The sequence below is a fragment of the Odocoileus virginianus genome, chromosome 6, assembly GCF_023699985.2.
Source record: "Odocoileus virginianus isolate 20LAN1187 ecotype Illinois chromosome 6, Ovbor_1.2, whole genome shotgun sequence".
In the NCBI taxonomy this organism is placed as follows: domain Eukaryota; kingdom Metazoa; phylum Chordata; class Mammalia; order Artiodactyla; family Cervidae; genus Odocoileus; species Odocoileus virginianus.
This window is the reverse complement of record NC_069679.1, coordinates 33,779,472-33,798,319: the sequence shown is the minus strand read 5'-3', so window position 1 is coordinate 33,798,319 and position 18,848 is coordinate 33,779,472. Positions and strand designations below refer to the sequence as shown.

Genomic DNA, 18,848 nt, shown 5'->3' with positions numbered 1-18,848 from the left:
GTCTCTGCTTCCAGCCTTAATCACCCCACTCTCTTTTTCTATCTCAACACAGTGGTTGGTGATTCTATTAAAATGCAAGTCAAGGCACATTGCTCCTCCGCTTCAAACTCTCTAGTGACTGCTCATTTCACTCAGAGTAAAAGCCGAAGTTCTTATAATGGTCCGCCAGGCAGGCCTACGTGATGAGCCCCCCAAACATCCATAACTTGATCTACTACTACTCTGTGGCCTTCTCACTGGTCCTGGAACAGACCAAGCACACTTCTGCCCAAGGCCTTCACTGGTCCCTCTGCTGGAACACTCTTCCCCCAGGTATCTCTGCATGGCCAACTTCCTTTCTCACATCACCTTCTCAGTGAGCCCTACAAAGACCACATTATTTGAAATCGCCAAAGGCCCTGTGATCCTTCTTGAGCAAGTCTAATGTCCCTTACCTCGCTCTACTTAATCTTTCTCCAAACACACTTACTCTCTAAAGTACTATGTAGCTTTGTTCAGTGTTCACCTCCTAATAGGATATAAGCTCTACAAAGGCCAGACTTTTTTTCTTTATTTTGTTCACTGTCTGCAGCTCTGGGGTCTAGAACAATGCCAGGCACACAGAAGGCAAGTATTATGTTGAATGAATGACTGACTCTAATTAAACATTTAATAATTTCAATTTCATTATTTTCTTCTAAAATTTGAGACTTTCACCAAATCCTGAACATTTTTGTTGCTGCTAAAAAAAATTCCTTTGTATTTGAAGACTACAAAGATCCTAGCTTGACCTCCTGACCCAAAACAAATGCAGCAGCCCCAGGGAAGCCAGAGCCATCCTATCTTTGGCCAACATTAGTTCTCCTCCAGGAGTCCACTTAGTCCTTACCGGGAAACATCTAATACATCTCCAAACACATATATTTCACTCTCTCACCTAGATAAGAACCAATTCTGCAGGATTTGCACTAAGTAGTCAGCACAGAAGTTGTTTTTTGATGGACTTGGTGAACATTTTTAAAGTACTAGGTTTATTAAGTTTAAGATATTATACAACATGTAACAGGGCACAGGGTTATCTGAGATATATGCTCCCCTTTTAATGAACGATACTCCATGATTATTCTGGAGCACCCTGTGCCTATTGTGACTGGGTTTCTAACTAAGCTAGTTAGATGTAAATGTCTTTCTAATGTGCTTAAATGTGTTTTTCTTAAATATCTCTTTGAAACTTTCAGACTATTAATTTTTTTTGAATGAATGGTTTAAAAATCTTAAGCTTTGGGCCTAACAGAAAATCGTTATGTGGTCTGACATTATATAAACTGTGATAATGGTAGGGGTTGGGGCTGGAGGAATAATAATTGCCTCATCCCAGTAATAGTGGCTTTCTTAAAAAGGACTCACATGAAATCTACAGGATACAAGATAAAAAGACATGGACCACTGGTACTTTAAGTCTAAAAGTACTTTGTATAACATTATTTGTTACAAAGAGAATTTTTAAACTCTGAATTAACTTTTTGGCAGCTGGAAAGAAATCATTAGCAAGCAGGCAGAAGTTGGAGGAATGAGACTGCTGGAAATGGGAGTTAGGAAAAATAAGTTGATCAATTAGAGATCAGTGGGACATGCCAGCTGCTCTTAGTGCAACAGTATAGATTGCCCAACATCTGTGACTGAGAAATACGACGATTTGTTGCCTATTTAATGTGATCAAAATACAAAATCTGTGAACAATTGCTTGTAAACAGAAACTTAGGGACTTCCAAGAACTAGAAATCTTCCTATATATCATTTCTTTTTGTCTTAAATAAGTGCTAACTTCGTTTACTATACGTCATACACTGCCACTTGCTTTACAGCTGTTATTTCACTTAATCAAAACAAGCCTATGAGATAGCTGCTACTATTATCTTCATTTTATAGATGAGGAAAAAGAGGTTCAGAGAGTTAAACAACTTCCCTAAAGATTATACACTGGAGAACAGTGGAGCCTAAAGTTGGACCCCCGGGAACTAATCTCAAAAATCTTGTTCTTAACATTTGTATTTTACTGCCTCTTTTCCATTTTGTCTTCAGAACTTATTACACTTTTCTATAGCAATTTCAGTGAGTAGCTTGTCAGGCCCTATGTTGAATATTCTTTTCCCAGGTATCTTTTATTTTCTAAAATCATATATGCTAAGTTTTTGCTTTTATAAGCAATATCTGATCTGAGCAGGCTATATTATTTACTCTCATTTATAAAACTTCAGGTTTTTTTTTTTTTAACCTTTTCCCCATCTTGCTAATGAGCCTAAGTTGAAATTCTGAGTCTTTTCTTAAAACATGAAAATGTCTTTTTTCTCTTGAGGGACACACGAAAAAAAAAAGTCTTCCTTCACAAGCACTTTATCTATTAGATTTCTTATAACCCTATGTTCTACAATAAGTGCTTCCTAGGAACAGCCATAGACTTCAGCATCAGAAATTCACTGTTGTTTTCAGTAGACAGAAATCAGAAACTGGATATTTCCAAGGATATTTAAGAAATGATAACTTGATGGGATTAGGGGGGATAGAGGAGTAAAGTGTATAGAAGAGGGGGCATAATGGCAGGAAGAAGCAAAAATGTATGTGTATTTACATATATTCTTATTCTTAAGAATAAACTTCTGAAAATATTTAGAAAGCAGTCCTTTAAACTTAGGGTCCATCCCAGACCATATGGGCTTCCCAGGTGGCGCTAGTGGTGAAGGACCTGCCTGTCAACGCAGGTTAGACATAAGAGACGTGGGTTTGATCTCTGGGTCGGGAAGATCTGCTGCAGGAGGACACGGTAACCCACTCCAATATTCCTGCCTGGAGAATCCCATGGACAGAGAGGAGCCTGGCAGGCTACAGTCCATGGGGTTGAACAGAGTCGGACACGACTGAAGTGACTTAGCATGCATGCTAGACTATTCATGGATGAATAAAATAAGCCAGGAAGAGGATCTCAAGATATCACCTACTTGGCACTTACAACCCAAAGTCTCACTGGAGAGCCCTGATAGAGAGGGCAGAAGGAAAGGGGGATTAAAGAAAAATTCCAAGGGTTGTGTGTAGGGGCAGAGACACAGCAGGCTTGAGGAAGTGCAATTCTGCTTCACTGGCCACAGCCCCCTTTCCTCTGGGGAGGTCTGCCTCTATCTGAACAGAGCCATAGGAGACCCTTGTGTGGCTCAGGAAAGGGCACCCCAGGCTCCAGGCCAGTGGACTCACTGCTAGGTCCACAGAATCAGGGGCTGAGTTCCAGCCTTCAGAAGGCAGTAGTCTAAATGAAACTGTAAGTCAGAAGCAGCTTCTACTCTTGGCGCTATCATGAGCTGTGAGACTCTGAGTCACTCAGTCTTTTGGATCTTTAGTTCCCCTCACCTCTAAAACATGAAGGGGCTAGCTGTCACCTAAGGTCCCTTCCTTCTTGCCAACTCTCAAGTGAAATGCAACAACCAGTTGTATATTCCAAAATGTGTCCCGGAAACACTAGGGTTCTGTGGGCCTAGACAGAATCTAGAGACTTGAGCCTTTAGTGTTTCTGGGATATTGTATTTTTTCCTCTCGTGTTTCTGATGCATTTTTTTTCTTCCTCTTCCCCCTCCGCCTTTTTTTTTATTTTTTAAGGTTATTCTTTCAATTCCAAAGTGCTCTTTCTTGAGCCATCAAAAGGTCATGCCCCACAGATCAGCCCCAGACCACCCAATGTCTACCAACAGAATGGATAAATAAACTCAGTATATTTATTCACAGAAATAAAAGAAAAAAGAAGTACTGCTGCCTAAATCAATTTGGACATGACACTATGTTGAGTTAAAGAAGACACAAAAAAGAACTTACATTTGATTGCATTTAAATGCAGCCCAAGAACAGGTTAAAATAGCATCACCAACTCAATGGACATGAGTTTAAGCAAACACCAGGAGATAGTGGAGGACAGGGAAGCCTGGCGTGCTGCAGTCGCAGGGGTCACAAAGAGTCGGACATAGCGACTGAACGACAACATGACAATAAAAGTCACAACAGTGGTCATCCTTGGGGCAAGGTTTAAGACTGCATGGAGACGCATGGGAGCAGGCGATGTGCACCTGGAAAAGTTCTGTTTCTTGACTTGGATGCTGGTTGCCTAAATATGATCAGTTTGTACTGTATACTTCTGATCTGTGCATTTTTCTGGCTGTATGTAATTACTGAGTAACAAGTTCAAAGAAATAAAGCCACAGGGACACCCACTGTCTTCAAACAAAAACCATATACTAAAACTGGGCAGCATTAAGTGCTGCTGACAGAGGGGGAGAAAATTAATTCCATTTCATCTAATGTGAATCAGACAAAGAGCTACCTGAGAAGTTAAATGAGAAGCTTCATTAATTTTTCTAAAATCTTCATGAGGAATTTGCTTGATTTTTATAATGATTTCCTCCCTCACACGAAACTGCAGCTGTAAGGGAGTATAAAATATTGCTTTTCCATATATCTTCATATGCCAGTAAAACATTACTGCTCAAACTTCTATAACATCTGTGAACAAAGGCAATGTTAGTAGAAAACATTTGAAACCATCAAAAGATAATCTAATTGGAATACTGAGGCTCGAAGTAGATACTTTTGGTCAAGACATATCATTATCGCATTAATGAAATGACCTGGTTGATGACTACATCTCTACCTAGATTCTTGTTGTACAGATAAACTCTGCTGGGTAAGGCCACATAGGTGGGGAAAGGCATTCCAGAAAATGCTGTGATGCAGACAACACCAAGGAAGCTCTGGAAAACAATGCCATCTCCTTTGCGCAGAGTTTCGCACCTCTGTGAATGTTTTGGCACAACATTTTTCTCCTTACGTGATACAACCAGCTGTCAGATAACTGATTTCTTTCCCTTTCCCAGTGTTCTGTGATCCCTCTTTGATCAGTACTGTATACTGCATGACTGGCCCATCTGATACATATGAAAAGTGATAGAACACAAAGTTCCATCAGAAGAAATTACACCACTAAATCATACAAGATAACTGGAACCACAGATTGCTTGTTTTCACTCAAAACTTAATGATAAATTCAGCCCTTACAGCTGGAGAGTCCCTCTGGACCCAGAGCATAGGGGGTGGGCATTAGCAGATCTCTCAAATGCTAGAGGACTAATTAAATATTTCTCAAATCATCAGAGTTTAGATGAAAAATGCTTCCAGCCTTTGAAATGTGAAGTGGTGAGAGAGGGGTGTAGGGGAAGAAAGGACAGTGATAAGCATCCAATCTCTTAATGCAATATTTATAACACCAAACTAGTGGATTCAACACAAACTCAGGCAAGGTTTCCAGGACAGAAGTACTATTTCATGTTGTATATAGACCTTATATAGTGCACCTTAGTTCTAATTCTTTTTCTCTCAGCTGAGAAGACCTTATTCTTTAATTTCCACTTTTAAATATAAAGCTTTCCCTACTTCAGTCTTTACCTCAATACTCATCCTTCTAAGTTTAGATTTTCATTGCAATTCAATGTCCAGTTTCCTACTTCTTCCTTCCTCTCAAATTATCTCTTTAACTTGTTTCTACTTATTTTTATAGGTCCCCAAAGCCTCTTCCTCAGGATAATGTGCAATTCAACAGGCCCTCTCAACTACTCCCTATACCAAAGCTTAACTACAGAGGCCAACAATACCATTTTTTCCTGTTTGGGTTTCAGGAAAGATACATTTTAACTAAAATTTTACCACTGATAAATTCCTCCACTAAATCTTTCCTTTCCCTCCTCCTATACTAGATTGTTTCACACACAAATACAATGTAATCAAATAACTCAAATGTATAATTCTATAATCATACAAAGACTTCCTAAAAATATATCATTGCTAATGTATGACACACACCCTTTATAACTCTGTTATTGGGAGTACAAGATAAAAAAACACTGGAGTTTTCCTGTAAGTTGTGTTTCTTGTTTCTTTGAGAAAGAAGGGTAGAGGTATGTCATACAAATTGCTATATCAGAAACCACAAACTGTGTTACAACAAGATTCTATCGAAGATTGTAAACACACTTAAAACTTTTTTTCCTTAAAAGAAGTTGTGACTGCAAAAACAAAACCCAAAGCTTCTATACTCTGCCCAAAGGATACATAATACTTAAACTGGAGGTTTGTACCTCTTAATAATATATTTTTAATATATTATTTTAAAATAATAATAATTAATACTTCCAGTTTCCCCATAGTCTTCATCTACCAAACCAGGGCATTTATGGGGTTGGTAATTAATGAGTAGTAGGAAAAATTCATCTTTCCATAAGTGCAGAAAACTTTCTATCCTTTAGAAGACTTGAGACATTATTAAAATGACTGGAGAAGGTTGGTAAAATTTAGTTCTGAACTCCGAAAACCACCTAAGGGATAGCAAATGCCATCTGGGATCCAGGCAGCCTCCTCAACAAAAGGGGAAACTGGTTGAGATCATACAAATCTAAAATTCACATACATTTTTACATCTGGACTGAATCTTTCCTTGGTACAGGCTTTCATGTATTAAAATAATTGTTTGCAGGTTTTAGCTTTTTTTTTTTTTTAACCCACAGCCTCAGAAATCAAAATGTGCAACATCTAACTTGAAAACTACAAAGAATTCCTTTATCAAAAAAGTTAGTTGTGAGACAGGATTCATTTACACTAAACTCTGAACTTGACAGCCTAGTCAAAAACAATTTTGTTTGAAACTTTCATTTCAAGCATCTGCCACAAAAGGTTACAGAGTCTATTATGTCATAAGCTTTGAAAGCCAAAAACTTTGTAAGTGTAGTTAAAAGTGGAAACAAAGTTCAGAATCTCAAAAAGCTCTACACTTCCGCACCTACCCTTCCAATTTAGCTAGTGCATTTGAATGAGTTTTTAAAGAACTTGTAGCTAAAACTTACTACCTAGCAGCATGGACATTTCCCTTTCAGAAGCAACAGTTTTTTATCCTGGCCCATTAGGTTTTCCCGTAGAGCCAGGAGCATCTTAATTCTCAAGTTCAAATTATGTATTTGAGGTTAGTAGCTTTACCCACCCCCGTTGACCCCCAAAAAGGAGGGGGATAGAAGCAGAGAAAGATTTCCTGTCCCTTAAGAGTGTTTGGGGCCCTGCAAGAACTGCTGATTACTGTGGTCCATCAGTGTCAGATCTCAGGCACTCTTACAAGCAATTCAAAGTGGGGGCTTGGGGGGTGGGGGGAATTAGTTCATATTACAGACAGTCTGCTTTCTGGAAAAGATATCCCACAGATAACTGGATAGCAGATATTCCCTGGAGGACCCTTCTCATCTAATAATCCCAGAAGTCCATTTTAATATGAAATATAAATCCAATATATTTACAAACATACTGAAAGAGCATTCAAATGTCAGCTGTCTCATATTGTGGAGTATTTTCATTTTTAACATAATACTTCTATTTCTCAAAACCACACCCAAGGAAAAATGATTAAGTGCTAGAAGTTGTTTTTGTTTTCTGTTTTTTTTTTACTACAAAGGACAAGAGCACAGGCATCTGTTTTCCTGCCTCTCTCTTCTGTTCTTCTCCCCTCCCCCACCTTCTACCCGGCAGGCGGTCTGTAGGTTTTGGTGCTTGTTAAAATTACTTTCTACAATAGTTTCATAATGCTGTAGATGCTGAAAAACTTCTGATCCTCTAACAGTGCTGAGCCTAAATTTATGCTCTGTTCTAAGAAGAGAAATCCAAAAGTCAAAAGCCTTTTTAATGACAGATGTATTACGGAAAATTTTCCCCACAAAGTTTTGATGCTGTGAAATATCAACTCCCTGAAATCACAGAAAGGAAATGACTTACATTCTTGGAAAATGAAGCCACTAGCAGCTTTCTCCAATAGAATTCTCTAATCCCTAAACTACACCCTGTGGCAACGGGGGAGTATTTCGTGCAAGGACTAAATTTATATAGATGCTTATAAAAACCAATAAACAAACATTGCCAGGTCCCACCAGAGAAAAAGAGACGGAATCTACATGAGAAATCCAGCAAGAGATACTCTTTCTGAACACTCAAAAAGGTTAGAGAGCACAAACTTGAAGTTAAAAGCAACTTGAGAACGGTTGCTTAAGTTTTTCTTCCCTGCTGTGGGCAATGCACAACTCCTGAGGGAAATACTGGCAAAACAGATTTTTGCTAGAATTCCAAACGAAAAGGATGTCAAGAAGCTAATATTTCTTTGGACACTAACTAAACAACTGCAAGGCCTGAAAATTCGCCAACTTTCACCTCAACTTTAAAATGTGCTTATTTTGACAGCTTTCTATTTCTTCCTGCCTTCAAGAAAACGCCCTCACCATTAGATTATGCTGTCCCGGGACTAGAGGGTTGCTGTAATTCCAGTGGACCTCACTCGGGTGGCCCCCAGCTGTCCATCCCTGACAGCTCCTGGCCCTCCTCGGGCACAAGCTGGGGGTCTCCTCGGCCCGGAGTCGGGCCTGCGCGTCGCTGGCTCCTCCAGGAACCCAAATACTGAAGGCCGCGCCCCCCACTCTCATCCCACCGAGGCCCCCTTCCGGCGTCGCAGAGCGCGAGCTCAGTCTCCGGCTCCCCAGACCAGGGACTTACGGGGACGGTGGGACAAACGCCGCGCTCAGGTCCCCTCACGCAGCCGGGCTGCCCGGACCGGCGCGCGCACAACAGGCGGCACCCAGGAATTCGGGACTCAAGAGCTGGCCCTGCCGCCCGGACACAGCAACGGGGCGTGACGGGCAGGCGTCCCCAGCCCGACCACCCGGGAGCGGAGCGCGAACACCGATCCCGGGGTCGCAGCCCGCAGTCCCGGTCGGCCTCTCGCCTCGCCGCAGAGGCTGCCCGAGGCTCGGCGCCTTCTTCGCTGCCCGGCTCGGCTGCCCCGGGGCCCCGTCCTCCCTTCCCGGCGTGGGCGAGCTCCGACTCGCCGAGAAGCGACCTTCCTTCCAGTCCGGTGCCCGACGCCCAGAACTGAGAGAGGGAGGAGAAGGAGAAGAAAGACGCGGAGAAGGGGACACCGCCTGGGCTGGGGCTCGCGACTTCCAGAAGCCCTCCCGAAGTCCCGTCCAGCCTCAGCCGCCGCCCGGCCGGCAGGGGGCAGAATGAGCGGCCGGGGCGCGGTGGCCGGTCTTGGAGGTCGGCCAGGGGAGTTCCCGGGTACCCGGCTCCTGCTCTTACCTCGGAGAAGGTCCGCAGCACCGGGCGTCAGACTACTCCCAGCTCTCCTTGCCTTCCTGTCGGCGCCGCGCCTGCCCCACTCTCTCAGCCCCTTGCCCTGGGCAGCCAGACGAGCGCTCCGCGTCCGCCCCGCCCACGCCTCCCGCCCCGCCCCCTGAGGCTCCGCCTCCAGCCCGCCCCGAGGTGGCGGGGGCAGTGGCAAAGCCGCAGCAGCAGAGCGTGGAGCTCGCAACCGCACGTGGAGCGCCTGCAGGCCCCGCCCCGGGCCCAACCAAGCGTCCCGCGGAGGGGTGCCGCGAGTCAGAGGCGGGAGAAAGCCGAGCTTGTCACGCCTCCGGGGTCCTGGGGAGGGAGGCGAGCCGCAAATGGATGCTGTGTTAGGACCGCAGCCATCTAGGCTCTCCCCAGCAAAACGGAGACGGAGGCGCGAGGGGACACTGTCAGCTCCCCCCAGTTCTCGCCTAATGGCCCCCTCTGACACCGACCTTCGCTCCCGGGTATCTCTGCCTCCCGAGCTCAGTCGGGCTGGCGGGGGGCGGCAGTTTGGCCTGAGCTTCGTTTTAGTAATTCCGAACGACGGAGGGGAGGCCAATGGGCGAGGAGGCGGTCCCAGCGGAGGCGGCTTAGCGATTCCTTACTTCCTCCAGTCCTCCTGTCCCGCACCCACCTGCCCATCCACCCCTCGAGACGCCGGTCTTTCGCCGGTTTTACGCTCGATGGAGGAGACCCCGCCGAGGAAGTCAGGCCTTCCCTGCTGACTGCCTCTCCAGGTCTTCAGGTAGACACAGCCTCTGTCCGCTGTGGTTTTAGCGCCAGTGACCTCGGACGTTATTTTTACCCCTCTGCTCTTGATGGTAGCCGAGGGTAACCGAGGGAGTGATGCAAAAGGCCAATGAAGGTATTTTTAGGGCACTAAGACTCAAGATAGGAGATGGAGATTTTGGGGGGCCACCTTTTAATTGTTGGGTCTAGGGAAGGAGTAGGTTACGCCTTTCCAGCCAGCCTGCGCCACTTGGACCTGCTTCTGGGGACTGGAGACAAGAGAGAAGAACTCACAGAACTACCCGCTCCCCGCGCCGGGGCTTCTACCCTTCTAGGTCTTCTGTTGCCTGCTAATCCGGTGAGCCCTCGCCAGGGGCGGCAGTAACGCCCAGGGGGCCCCTCACTAAGGGAGTGATGAGGTGCCTCTGGAAGTGACAAGGAGACAAGGAAACCGAGGACCTGACAAAGGACACTGCCCCAAATCAAATTTATGCTAACAGAAGCCAGCTTTAAAATTACCCTGCTCTTTTTATCCAAACATATAATTTGATCCAAAAATAAAGTTACCTGTTGAAGGTATGCCTCTGTGCCTTGTTTACATGGCAGAAGAAATTCCGTTTTGTGCTCACAGCCGAAGCTTACTAGAAATAGTTGTTTCATTCACAGCTTTTACATTTTGGAAACAATGACATTAGAACTGAATATTGGGGATGGTGATCTTTTTTTATCTTTCCGCAATCTATAATCCATTCGGAGCTTATTTCGAATAAAGCAAAACAGTTTCTAAGGCTATTGCACTCATGATTTAAAGTCATGACTCCTTTGTGGGAAGGAGGACAAGAACTATGTTCCAAGGACTGCCGTTTGAAATAGTTATGTTTAATTAATAGACTAAATTTAAAAATTTGTTTAGTAGTTGATTGCAACGTTGACATTTAAAAGTGGAGGTTTATACTTTTTCCTCTCATTTTTGACTTTAATGTGCATTCAGAATCAGTACATATTAAACAATAGTTGACAGGGTCTTAATTTGATATCTAATGAGATAACCCACGTTTTCATATGTGAAGATAAATGAGACAAGTGAGAAATATAACACTATCATGGAAAACAGTTCCTAAATCTGATTATTTTTTTCAGGCTTCATGCATAAACATCTAGCAGATAAAGAATGACGTTGGATTGTGAAGCATTGCTGCAATTTGAAGAAATTAGGTAACCCAGGGAGTAAAATATTTTAAACCACTTTTAAAAAACATGTGTTTAAGATTGGGTTTATTGTCTAGGATTTTATTATAGCAAAATTTACTATATGAATTTTTAAAATCATAATGATCATGTTATTAGTATGAATACCATGAGAAACATAGACTCTTCACATCTTACACTTTGTAAACTAAGTACTTCAAGATTCTTAAAAATCAGTTTTATAAACCCCTGAAACAACATAAAATTCAGGAAGGATTGCTTTGGAAAACAACACAGTCCACTCAAGATGGAACTGGAACTGAGAAAAGATGAGTTGTTTTAGATGTTTCTTACCACAGGAAACATTTTTCTGTGCTTATTGTAATAAATAATGCAGTTTTGTAGGTAATTAAAGTATATTTTATGATTCTCTTTGATGTTTAGATATGGATTTATTTTCATTGGTATGATGAGATGTTTTGCTAAATATGAGATGTTGACCATCAAGTGAAACATTATCCTAAAACACATCTTAAACTTTCTCCATAGCAATATAAATATTGTATGTTTTTGCTTTAGTTTTATTAGGAAGAGGTTATTCATCCCATAAATTTATTTATTGAGTACTCCCTTACACAAGCACAGAGTTACACTCTGGGATTTAAACCTAAAAATAGCATCTTATTATAGTTTGAGGGAACAAATGAACTTTATGCTTGGTATGGTAGAGATATGCAGGAGGGATAATGGGAGGGCCAAGAGAGGGCTTCAGAGGGCTTCAGGGCTTCCCACTGAGATGGGAAGGGTGAATGCAAGTTTGAGAACAAGTTGGTTGAGCTGGTGTTTCTCAAACTTGGTAGCACATTGCAGCCACCTAGGGGTTTTAAAAACTCCTGATGCCTGTGTTCCAGGAATATGATTTAATTAGCCTAGGATGTGACCTGGACTTGGGGATGTTTTCAAGATGCCTGTATTATTCTATATGGAGACACATGTGGGAACTATGGGTTACAGTATCTGAGGAAGAGCACAGAATGAGCAGGTGCATGGAGGCATAGTTTTAAAGGATAATGACTGTAGCCTCATTTTGTAATTGAACATGCTTAAGCTTTGGTGGGTGATAGTTACACATTTTTAGGTAAGAAACACAGTTGCATAGAAAATGAAGAGATGTGAACTGCTATAATTTACATCCCTTTACAAAGTATTTTGCAAACACCAGAAGAGTACCTTAAGAATTAAGCTCAGTTCAGTATGTTAGAAGAAAATAATTTAGTTCTTTTTCATCTTTTACACATAATTCAAGAGAATTGGGAACTTACCATATGTTTTAATGCTGAAATATAAATTCTAGTCAAAGGGAGAAGCCAGTAAATTGACATATTAGCTTTTAAAGAAGACTTTCTCCAAATTAAATTCTGTTCATCATTCTGACTGAAGGTCATAATAAAGAAATTAGGCTCCTTTTTCTCTTTGGTAATTACTAAAGTTCATTGAAAAAGCAAAACTATTCATTTTAAAGCAGATAAATTTAAGTCCTACTCGAAGGTCTTAAATGTCCCTCTGCATGCATGCTGAGTCACTTTTCCAACTCTTTTCGACCCTACTGGCTGTAGCCCACCAGGCTTCTCTCTCCATGGGATTCTTCAGGCAAGAATATTGGAGTGGGCTGCCATTCCCTTCTCCAGGGGATCTTCCCAACACAGGGATCAAACCCAAGTCTCCCGTAATCTGTCCATTGCAGGTGAATTCCTTACCACTGCGCCAGCAGGGAAGCCCAAATGTCCCTTTCGCTAACATATATCACTTTGAAAGAAAAAAGAATCACACATGGAAACAAACAGTACAGGGATGTAGTCCTGGTTTTCACTGACAAAAACTCAAAGTGCACTTCTTATTATTCTCAGCTAGTGTATAACTTATATTCTGTAAAATAAAACACCAAAAGAGGTTTTAATTCTCAAGGGAAGTCAGGAGACTTGATTAACAGTCATTTAATCCAGCTGTCTCATTATTATGTACTAGGAGTCCCTAACCAGGAATAGAAAGAATTATAGCTGACCTCTGAACAACACAAGTTTGAACTGCATATGTCTACTTATATGTGAATTTCTTCCCCACTAGTTAATACTACAGTACTGCAGGATTTTCCAGTAGTCATATATGGATGTGAGAGATGGACCATAAGGAAGGCTGACTGCCAAAGAATTGATTCTTTTGAACTGTGGTGTTGGATAAGACTCTTGAGAGTCCCTTGGACTGCAAAGAGATCAAACCAGTCAATCCTACAGGAAATCAATCTTGAATATTCATTGGAAGGACTGATGCTGAAGCTCCAATACTTTGACCACCTGATGCGATGGACCGACTCTAGAAAAGACCCTGATGCTGGGAAAGATTGAAGGCAGGAGGAGAAGGGGACAACAGAGGACAAGATGGTTGGATGACATCATCAACTCAATGAACATGAGTTTGAGCAAGCTCCGGGAGATGGTAAAGGACAGGGAAGCCTGGTGTGCTGCAGTCCATGGGGTCACAACGAGTTGGACACAACTGAACGACTGAACAACAACAGGATCCACTGGCAGACATGGAACTGCAGATACAGAGAACTGAGGGTATATGTATATATTTGGAGGGCCAACTATAAGTTTTACATGGATTTTTGACTGCGTGGAGGATGGGTGCCCCTACACCCTACCCCACCCCTTGTTGATCAAGGGTCAGCTGTATTTTGTAGAGGCTGCACAGCACTGGAATTAATATTATGTGCCAATCTAACTCAGGAAGATTTACCTTTACCTGATGTACAGATACAAAATTGAAAAATTTTTAAATTCATTAAGTTCTGTTCTCTTGGCCATCAAGTTTTGAGACACTATTTAAAAATAGTTTAACTTGATTATCCTGGGACAAAGTTTGCTTTTAATACAGTATATAAAAGTTTACAGGAGACATATTTGAAGAGTTACTTTCTTTCTATTCCAGTATGGTTTTAGTTTCACCACAAACACCACATTCCGGTTCCTTGAGGGCTCAAATACTTGAATACTCCAGACAAAAGTTTCCATAAGACTAGGGTGGGGGGGCGGTGCCGGGGCTCACAGGCCAGGCCATTCACTCTTCAGGAGAGGCTGTTCTAAGGGGTGCAGGGGAGACATGAGCTACACAAGGTAGGACAGCCAGCTCAGCATGGAGAACTGCCCTGAGGTTTTCTAGTTGAAAGCCACAGTGACAAAGACAGTGCTGGCTTGAGGGATATTGCTGCCCACTAAAACAGGGTGAGGAATTGAGTGTGAAAAGAGCACTGCTGCCTTATGTATGGGCTTCACATTCGAGAGGAGATTGAGGACAGGCAGAAGGGCCCTTGAACAAAAAAATGTCTAGCAGAAAGAAGATAAGGGAGACTCCCTACAGTGTAAAACCTGATGTATGTCACTCTTATGTTTATGCAATGGGCCTTTAAGGTCCTAGAGCAGTTTTTCAGCCCAGATTCCTTGATTACTCTACAAAAAGCTAAAAAAAATATTCCTAACCCTTAGAGATGGGAGGCAACACTCTCCACTCCCTACTGGGGGAGATGGATGAGAAAGGAAAGGAAGTAGGACTCTGGCAACAGACTGGTTACTCTGAGTTATGCCTCAGGCACACTCTGATGATTTTTATCTTTGGTGGCATCACTTTCAAACAGAAATGATAACAGTACAGATGTCACTGAACTTCTCTTCTATATGTAATGTCATCTTACTGATTTGTGCCTGAGACACATGAAGCATACTGAACTAGAATGGGGAAACAAACACAGACTTACAGCTTGGTCAGTGCTAATCTTCTTGATGGAAATTCCATTTATGAGGAAGATTTATGAAATCTGTCTGGTCTGTTTTAATTTGATTACCTTGAGTAGATTATAGGCATAACAAACATGCTCTTAAGCTTGATTTTATTTGCTTAAAAAGTAATGATGGACAAAGGTTCAAATAAGATGTAGTTGCTCTGGAATTTCACAGGAAATTCACTGAGGCTAAAGAACAGAATGGGATAGACTAGAGATCTCTTCAAGAAAATAGAGATACCAAGGGAACATTTCAGGCAAAGGGGTTTGATAAAGGACAGAAATGGTATGGACCTAACAGAAGCAGAAAATATTAAGAAGAAGTGGCAAGAATACACAGAAGAAATGTACAAAAAAGATCTTCACGATCCAGATAATCACAATGGTGCGATCACTCACCTAGAGCCAGACATCCTGGAATGTGAAGTCAAGTGGGCCTTAGAAAGCATCACTACGAACAAAGCTAGTGGATGTGATAGAATTCCAGTTGAGCTATTTCAAATCCTTAAAGATGATGCTGTTAAAGTGCTGCACTCAATATGCCAGCAAAATTGGGAAACGCAGCAGTGGCCACAGGACTGGAAAAGGTCAGTTTTCATTCCAATCCCAAAGAAAGGCAATCCCAAAGAATGCTCAAACTACCGCACAATTGCACTCATCTCACACGCTAGTAAAGTAATGCTCAAAATTCTCCAAGCCAGGCTTCAGCACTATGTGAACCGTGAACTTCCAGATGTTCAAGCTGGGTTTAGAAAAGGCAGAGGAAGCAGAGATCAAATTGCCAATATCCGCTGAATCATCAAAAAAGCAAGAGAGTTCCAGAAAAACATCTATTTCTGTTTATTGACTACACCAAAGCCTTCGCCTGTGTGGATCACAATAAACTGGAAAATTCTTCAAGAGATGGGAATACCAGACCACCTGACCTGCCTCTTGAGAAACCTGTATGCAGGTCAGGAAGCAACAGTTAGAACTGGACATGGAACAACAGACTGGTTCCAAATAGGAAAAGGAGTATGTCAAGGCTGTATATTGTCACCCTGCTTATTTAACTTATATGCAGAGTACATCATGAGAAACGCTGGGCTGTAAGAAGCACAAGCTGGAATAAAGATTGCTGGGAGAAATACCAATAACCTCAGATATGCAGATGACACCACCCTTATGGCAGAAAGTGAAGAGGAACTAAAAAGCCTCTTGATGAAAGTGAAAGAGGAGAGTGAAAAAGTTGGCTTAAAGCTTAACATTCAGAAAACTAAGATCATGGCATCTGGTCCCATAACCTCGTGGGAAATAGATGGGGAGACAGTGGAAACAATGTCAGACTTTATTTTTGGGGGCTCCAAAATCACCACAGATGGTAATTGCAGCCATGAAATTAAAAAATGCTTACTCCTTGGAAGGAAAGTTATGACCAACCTAGATAGTATATTAAAAAACAGAGACATTAATTTGCCAACAAAGATCTGTCTGGTCAAGGCTATGGTTTTTCCAGTGGTCATGTATGGATGTGAGAGTTGGGTGGTGAAGAAAGCTGAGCGCTGAAAAATTGATGCTTTTGAACTGTGGTGTTGGAGAAGACTCTTGAGAGTCCCTTGGACTGCAAGGAGATCCAACCAGTCCATTCTAAAGGAGATCAGTCCTGGGTGTTCATTGGAAGGACTGATGCTGAAGCTGAAACTCCAGTACTTTGGCCACCTCATGTGAAGAGTTGACTCATTGGAAAAGACCCTGATGCTGGGAGGGATTAGGGGCAGGAGGAGAAGGGGACGACAGAGGATGAGATGGCTGGATGGCATCACTGACTTGATGGACATGAGTTTGAGTAGACTCCGGGAGTTGGTGATGGACAGGGAGGCTTGGCGTGCTGTGATTCACTGAATGAACTGAAAGAACTCTGTTGCAGGTTTCCAAGAGACACCCTACCCATCTGCAGTGGCTATGATTTTGGTTATAACACAAGGTTACATTAACTGGTACGATAAAAAGGAAAAAGTATTTGTGAACACCCACATTAGAGTCCTGTTTCCCTTTCACCTGATCCTAGTTTAGAAACAAAACCTACATTCACTCCTGTTTGGCTTGGCTGTGGATCTTCAATGCCAAAAAAATCTTAAGAAGTTCTAGAGGCAAAGCAATGGTTCCATTTTTCTTTTTCAAGGATGGCTTAATGTATCATTTTATTAGCCTAAACAGAATTCTTAGGCTCGAGTTCTTTGAAGAAGGAACACTGGTAGTTAGACAGTGGAGCTGGAATTAGAAATCACAGATTTTAGATTCTTCCCAAAGGACCTCAGACTCCAAAGTTCAGTTTTGACAGGCCAGGAGAATAAAGTGCTAGTTGGTAGCACTCTTAACTAGATCTAGCTTTGAAGGTAAGACCCTTTGGGGTTGGGGGAGAATAGGCTTTCTTAAACTTGCTTTCTGTTAAAAACTTTTAATAAAGTATTTGCGATTCACTTTTCATTAAGTCAAATATTCTATGTGATTTCTTGAGCAGAAAACCAGAATCAGCAAATTAATGACTATCTCTTCTGCCAGTAGTTCTATATTGGATAATATTTTTGCCACTTTAACTCCAATTTCTTAAAGGATAATGGAGATATATACGCACTACATGATAATTTCATAGACATACAGACAATATACAAATGAAAATAAAATATTTTATTATCATCACTTTTTTTGGTAGCATTTTCACTATCTGAAATTATTTATAAATATGTTCACTTGTTCATCACCTGTCTCTTTGTTTAGAATGTAAGCTTCATGTGAGCACAGATCTAACCTCTCTGACTGTCATGGCCCCAGCATCTAGGACAGTGTCTGGTACATATTTGTTGAATGAATGAATCCCATAAACTATGTGTAAGAAGGGTGTGTGTGTGTGTGTGTGTGTGTGTGTGTACACAGCTGCCTTGTGAGCAGGGTTGAGAAAAGAGAGTAGGCACTGAGATGAGAATGAGAGAGGATGAACATTTTTTGAGATATCCCAGATAATGATGAGAAAAGATCAATCCCTTAAGAAGATTTTTGGTTGATTTGAATGAAGCTTCATACATCAGCCAGTTCACCTAATGTTTATGTTTAAGGTAAAAATATACATATAATTATCAATATTTTATCTCTACTGATATTCCTTAATGTATATTGTATTTCTGTGTGAGCCTTCCCCCTGCCTTTAAATACTCATCCTACAGCCTTTTGAGATACTAAGAAGAATGTTAGAAAGATTTTGCTAGAGCGGTTGATCAATTATTGAATTCCTTGCTAGCAAAAATGTTCTGATGAGATACCCTTAGGACAGAGTGGTTTGAGTTAAGCAAGGGGAACCTAAGTGGCCTTGCTGCTGTTTGCTCGGTCCCCTCAACTCCATGTGACATTTCACCGGCCCTTGTGCCATCTGCTCCATCTCTAAATACTGGAAACTGCTCTGTCTACCACGTCCTACCTTACACCTCTTCCACCAGGGCTGTTGTTTAACCTTGAGACTTTCAGTCACCACCACCCCCTGCCCCCAGTTCTTTCAGTTTGTTAGCTGTTTTTGGCTTCCCTTCTTTCCCTTTGAGCTTAATACCTTGGCTCACAATTTTGACTATATCTTCCCTCTAGTTTCATTGTCCCATATCTCCTTGATCTTTTAATGTGGTCTTAACAATCCCCAAATTCAGGTCAACTTAATCATCCATTTTGCTTTAAAGTCACTGAGGAAGATTAAAGAAAATCAAATAAATGAGTCTATTAGTCACCTCACCGGGACAACAGTTGCATCACTGGAGCACTCACAGATGCTTGGTCAGCTTTTTACTCACTCCTGGGTTGCTCCCTTTTCCTTTCACCACGATAACCATTTAGATTTTTATGGTTCTCAAGACCCTCATCCCACTCTGAA

At 41.9% G+C, this 18,848-nt stretch overlaps 1 protein-coding gene across 4 annotated transcripts in view; it reads right to left on the bottom strand.

The window, feature by feature from the left end:
• The window catches only part of FRMD6 (FERM domain containing 6), a 252,545-nt gene that overhangs the window by 69,448 nt on the left and 164,249 nt on the right, over positions 1 to 18,848 (bottom strand). For 2 of the 4 annotated variants that reach the window (XM_020895678.2, XM_020895679.2), the window contains exon 1: positions 9,172 to 9,261. The exons of 1 other annotated variant lie outside the window; for it this stretch is intronic. The gene's annotated coding sequence lies outside the window, so the exon portion shown is untranslated. Of the gene's footprint in view, positions 1 to 8,589; positions 8,678 to 9,171; positions 9,262 to 18,848 lie in introns of those variants that run through there. One more of the 4 variants, XM_070469127.1, reaches the window with a different exon arrangement.